The sequence below is a fragment of the Mastomys coucha genome, unplaced genomic scaffold (genome assembly GCF_008632895.1).
Source record: "Mastomys coucha isolate ucsf_1 unplaced genomic scaffold, UCSF_Mcou_1 pScaffold22, whole genome shotgun sequence".
Classification (NCBI taxonomy): Eukaryota; Metazoa; Chordata; class Mammalia; order Rodentia; family Muridae; genus Mastomys; species Mastomys coucha.
Window position 1 is genome coordinate 182,867,891 of NW_022196905.1, and position 6,644 is coordinate 182,874,534.

The 6,644-nt window shown below is 38.8% G+C and overlaps 1 pseudogene; it reads right to left on the reverse strand.

The window, feature by feature from the left end:
• Window positions 1-3,480: 3,480 nt before the first annotated feature.
• LOC116071367 lies at window positions 3,481-5,182 on the reverse strand (annotated as a pseudogene).
• Between the last annotated feature and the right edge of the window lie 1,462 nt (window positions 5,183-6,644).

Here is a 6,644-nt window from a genome sequence, read left to right on the forward strand (position 1 = left end):
GAAAGTAATACTTTTTTTTTTTCTGGAGAGGAAACCAGGAAAGGGGATTACATTTGAAATATAAATAAAGAAAATATCTAATTTAAAAAAGTAAAGAAATATTAATGGGGATAGCAGAAGAAAAGCCTCCAAGAGATCAGGCTGTAGGCAAGTCTACTTGGCATATTTTTAATTAGAAGTTGATGGAGCGGGGATGGGGAGGATCCAACCCAGTGTGGTCTGGACCAGCCCTTGGCTGGTGTTCCTGGTTTCCATAAGAAAGTTGGCTGAGCAAGCCATGGGGAGCAAACCTTTAAGCAGCACCCTTCTTGTGGAATGCAGTGTGGGTATTCTGGATTTTATGGTTAATGTCTGCTTATAAGGGAGTATATATTAAGCATGTCCTTTTGGGTCTGGGCTACATTGCTTGGCATGCTATTTTTCTAGTTCCATCCATTTGATGGCAAAATTCATGATGCCTTGTTATTAATAGCTGAGTAGTATTCCATTGTGTAAATGAACCGCATTTTCTGCAACCAATTTTGGTTGAGGGGCATCTGGGTTATTTCCAGTTTTTGGCTATCACAAATAAAGCTGCCATGAACATAGCTGAGTAAGTATCTTTGTGGTATGGTGGAGCATCCTTTGGGTATATGCCCAGGAGTGGAATAGCCAGGCCTTGAGGTAGAACTATTCCCAATTTTCTGAGAAACTGACAAAACGATTTTCAGAATGATTGAACAAATTTGTACTTCCACCAGCAATAGAGCAGTGTTCCTTTTCCCCCACATCAGCACCAGCATGTGCTGTCCTTGAGATTTTTTATCTTAGCCATTTTGATGGGTATAATATGCAATCTCAGGGTTGGTTTCATTTGCATTTTCCTGATAACTAAGGATGTTAAACATTTATTTAAACCCTTCTTGGTTATTCACAATTCCTCTTTTGAGAATTGTCTGGTTAGCTCTGTACTCCGTTTTTAATTGAGTTGTTTGGTTTGTTGGTGTCTAAACAGATGGGGAGGGGGCTCAGGATCAGGTGTGGGGACAGACAGGAGAGAGGCCCAGAGAGCTGTGAGGATAAATCTAAACTGGTGACCATTGTGGGTGGGATAGAAGGCATCTCTAGGATGTGCTAGAGACCTAAGGTAGAAGAGGCTCCCAAGAGTCCATTTGAGAGGGTAGTTAAGACTCCTAGCAGTGAGGATATAGAACCTGAAATAGCCATCTCCTGCAGCCAGGCATGTCCCCATGTAGGGATGAGGACACCAACCTAGCCACAAAACTTTCCAACCAACGTTTGCCCTGTCTATAAGAAATACAGGAACAAAAATAGAGCAGAGACCGAAGGAATGGCCAACTAATAACTGGCCCCAACTTGAGACCCATCCCATGGGCAACCACCAAATCCATGACATTAGTAATGATACTTTGTTATGCTTGGATACAGGAGCCAACCATATCTGTCCTCTGATAGGCTCCACCCAGCAGCTAACTAAAACTGATGCACAGACCTACAGCTAGACATTGAAAGGAACTCAAAGAGTCTTATAGAAAAGGTAGGGGAAGGATTAAGGGCCACAGAGGTGATAGGAACTCAACAAGAATACTAATAGAGTCAACTATCCTGGGACCTTAGAGACCCTCAGAGATCTAACTAAAAACCAAAGAACATACATGGGCTGGACTTAAGTCTCCTACTCATATGGAGCAGATGCCCCAACATCTAGACAGGGTTTGACCCTAATGCTGTTGCCTGTCTGTGGACTAAGTTCCCTCAAATGGGCTGCCTCTATGGCTTCAGTGAGAGAGGATGTGCTCAGCCCTGCAGAGACTTGATATACTAGGGTGGGGGAATACACGGAGGGACCTCCACCCTCTCAGAGGAAAAGGGAAGGAAGCAAGAGATTGTGTGAGGGGAAGACAGGGAGGAGGAGGTGCACTGATCAGGTTGTAAAGTGAATAAATAAATGAATTAATGGAAAAAGAAACAAATGGACAAGTGAATAGATAGTTTAGAAAAAATGAAGTACAAATGACCAAAAATGTGAAAAAATACTAAAAAAAAACCCCAAAAAACAAAAAACAAAACAAAACAAACAAACAAACAAACAAAGAAACCCCACAAAACAAAACGAAACAAAACCAAAAAAACAACCAACCAAACACACAAAAAAGCAGCAACCCTCCATGGCCTCTGCATCATCTTCTAACTCCAGGATCCTGCCCTCCTACCCTGACTTCCTCCAATGATGAGCAGCAATATGGAAGTTTAAGCCAAGTATCAGCCAAATAAACCCTATCCTTCATAAGTTGCTTCGGTTATGGTGTTTTATCATCACAACAGTAAACCAAATGAAACCACTCATTGTCCAGTCTTGTCTGTGGCCACGGTTTTGATTACTTCCTTCATGGGCATGACTGAAAAATAAATTGCATCTGCCTAAGTCACTTTTAAATTAAAGATTAAGATTTGAGTTTTCCTACTTACTTCTTTCTGAACTCTAAATTTCTTGACTTACATTTTATCTGTTATTTCCAATACTTCTTTTACATCTTTACATCGTGGATTTTTTTTCTTATATCAAGCATGAATCATCTATCTAACTTCCTTCTGAGGGAGCATTTAAAATGTGGAGAAACTGTCTTCTGTTTCCAGACAGGTGCTTCATTCATCTGATCTAGTGACATATTTGCTGTTCTGTGCACAAAGATGTAAAGCTTATAAAATACTAATTGTGATCATTAGTATAAATTGTGAAATTGACAGGATCTGGAGTTATCTAGTAGACAAGCCTCTAGTCACGTGTATCTGTCTGAGCATTTAGTCTCTGAGCATGTCTGTGAAGGACTATGATTATTAGGTTAGTTGAGTTGGAAGACTCATGCAAAAGTGGGATATAAAATTCCCCAGCTTTGCATTTGGGCCTAATTTGAATTAGAAGGATTAAAGCTAGGTGAGTATCAACATTCATCTCTTGTTCTGCTTTTTCACTGTTGATGCAATATGACTCTCCTCTCTTTCTCCCTCTCTCTCTTTTTCTGCTTCTTTTTTTTTAACTTTAAACAAAATTTTATTACACAAAGGTTGTCACATGATTGGTTACTTCTCTACTTTGCACACAATCATTCCCACCCTCCACAGAATTTCTGAGCTTCTCGTGTGGTGACACAACACGACAGTCCTGATGCTAACAGAACAGTAGCCATGCCTCAGTGGTTTAAGTTGAAATCAGGACACTGGTATGTGGCTCTTGTATGCAGCATCAGGAATGTACAAATGTTTTTATTCAAAAATACATAATAAATTATCTGTAGGCATGGATGACAGCAGTAAACCATTACATATTGTCAAAGGAAACCAGTAACTGATGGTTACAGTGATCAGCCAAGCGTCTCTTCAGTCATTTTCTCTAGGTGACTTCTCTGAAGTTATCAGTGAGGAATCTGCTTTGAGCTTCCAGTCACAGTTCATTGATCAGACAAAGCACTATTCTAGGAGTTAGAACATGCCATCTCCCACACCCCCTCCCATTGCACCCATTTCAGGGTCCTTCTCTTCTCTAGGAATTTCTGTCTGTATGGATTCAGCTGTAGTTAGCAAGGAAGCCACCCTAGCATCATCCAGTGTAAGCCAGTTCTTACAACCTTGGTTGGATCAATGATTCCCTTTTCTACCATGTTCATGTCCAAGCATGGTGTCATAACCAACTTCTGAGGAATTCTGCAGAATCTTCTCAACTATCAAAGATCCTTCGACACCTGCATTCTTAGCAATCATCAATGCAGGAATTTTAACAGCTCTTTTAATAGTTTCTATATCTATTTTCTGATCTTCATTAGCAGGCTTTTATGAATCCAATGCTGGAATGCACCGTAGCAGAGCATAGCCCCCTCCTAGAACAATGCCTTTTCAACAGCTCCTCTTGTAGCATTGAGAGCAACTGTAACTCTGTCTTTCTTGTCATTCACTTCAACATCACTTGTCCCTCCAACCTTCAACACAGCTACTCCACATGAAATTTTAGCAAATTGCTTGTTCAGCTTTTCCTTTATATATTCGCTAGTTGTGATGTCTAGCTGCTCAGTGGTTTCTTGAATGCGTTTTTCAATGTCAGTTTTGTCACATTTTCCTTTCAAAAGCATGACATCATTTTTGGTGACAATGACTTCTCCAACTTTTCCTAAGTCATGAGCTTGAACATCTCCAAGATTTAGATTCAACCCTTCTTCTCCAAACACCACACCACCAGTAGCAATAGCTGTATCTTTAAGCTGGTTCTTCCTATTGGCCCCAAACCCTGGAGCTGTGACTACTACAACCTGAAGACCAACTTTTAGCCTGTTCAAAACCAGCGTGGCTAGAGCTTCTCCATCAACATCTTCAGCAATTATTGCCAAAGGCTTTCAATGAGCATTAGCAATTTCAAGAGCAGGTACAATGGACTGAACACTAGAAATTTTCTTTTCACTCAACTAAATATAGGCATCTTGGAATTCACACTTTTGATCTTTTGATGTGTTAATGGGGAAATATATCCTTTATCAAACTTCATGCCTTCAATAATTTCTAGCTCATCATTCAAAGTTTTCTCATCTTTCACTGTGATGACACCCTTTCTTCTAACCTTTTTCATTACATCAGAAATGAAATTCCCAGTGACTTTTTCTCCATTTGCAGAAATTGTAGCAACCTGAGCAATTTCTTCAGGGATTGTCACAGGTTTAGATTGTTTCTTAAGTTCAGCAATTACGGTATCATCAGCCAACATCTCACTTCTCCAGATTTCCACTGGATTAGCCCCTTAGCTGGTCTTCTCAAAGCCCTCCTTGGCAATAGAGCGGGCCAGAAAAGTGGCAGTGGTAGTGCCATCCCCAGCCTCTTAGTTTGTGTTATTGGCAACATCCTGAACAAGTTTAACTCTGATATTTTTATATTTATTCTTTAAATCAATTGACTTTCTGACAGTGACCCCATCTTTTGTTAATTTGGGACTTCCACCACTCTGTTTAATAATCACTGTTCTTCCCTTTGGCCCCCATTGTAACAACTATAGCACTGGCTGAAAGGTCTACACCTTAAGCATTAAGGCTTGAGCATCTGCACCAAATTTTACATCTTTGGCATAGGCCCGAGTGAGATTTGGAGCCAGTGCCTAGGACACTGGTCTCATCTGGTGAAGGACTGTGGGTAGTCGAAGCATTTCTGCGGGGAAGCAGCAGGAGAGCATGAGGCAAGGCAGACTTTCTGCAGTGAGTAAGGGTCTCTCTGCTTCTTGACTGCTGATAGAGTTTATCAGCTCTCCAAGTCCCTGCTGCTTTTACTTCTCCACCATGATGTCCTATGGTGAACTATGCTCTCGAACTAGGAGTCCAAATGAATGCTTCCCCTCTTACTCTGCTGCACCAAGGTGCCTTACCACAGTAATGGGAAAATGGACTAAGACAATTGACTGTTTTTGCTTATGCTCAAGAAGTCAATGATGTTGTGAATACTAGTTTTCTACTAGTCTTAACTTATTCATCTGGTTGCTGAACATCTCCTTTTTTACTAATCTCCTTATATTTTATAAAGAGTTTTTGTTGTTGGTGGTGTTGTTTGATTTTTAGTCAAAACTAAGCCCCAGTGTGTCTTCAACAAATGGTATTAGCAAAACTGGATGATTACATGTAAAAGACTGAGACTACATGTGTAATTTCTTTCTCACATGTACAAAAATCACCTCCAAGTGAATCAAATATCTCACCTTAAGACTAACAATTCTGGTACTTCCAGACAAAAATAAGGTAGGGAATATAGAATATATTCAAGTAGATAAGAACTTTCTAAATAGCACTCTGATTACTTAGAATGTTAGAGAAAGAGTTGACAAATGGATCTTTACAAAAATTAACAAGCTTTCATAAAGGAAATGATACAATAAATCAAGGAAATAAACAGCCCATAAAATTAGATTATCTTTTTGCAAAATATAGACTGCAACATGCAAAAAGGTATATTAAATCTTCAAGTCTACCTTACCCACATTCTCCACCCTCTTCTCTCTACTGTATTATATAACGTACATATTTGAAATGTTGTTGCTTTAGTAAAAATTTCAGTGTGCTTCTCTTAAACAGTATGATTCTTGTCTTTGCACTACAATGTTGCTTTTCACCAAAATAATCAAGAATAAAATGATGTCTGAAAAAATATCTAATCAGCGTTCAAATTTATTTTTTCTTAAAAGTTCAATGATATATTTTCAATCTCATTTTGAGATCTAAGTGGTTCTTCATGTTATATGTTAATTTTAACAGCTCTAGCAATCTCTACATACTCCTATTAATTCATTTGTCATAATTCTAAGCCATAAGTTTCAAAGAATTTCCCAAAGTGTGCATATTGTTGAGTACAGATGTTCTGGTAACATTTTCTTTTTCTTTTTCTTTTTTTATTAGATGTTTTCTTTATTTACAATATCTCCATTCCCAGGTTCCCCTCCAAAAAATAAAAATTGAAAAAAATTAAAAAAAAAAAACTAAAACAAACCCCTGTTCCTTCCCCATACGTTTGAAATGTTAATGCCACCTTATTACCAATGATCAATAGGAATTTAGTGTTTTACATGATCAACATTCTCTAAATGATTTTGGCTTTTTTTCTCATATTTCTCTTCTGAGATT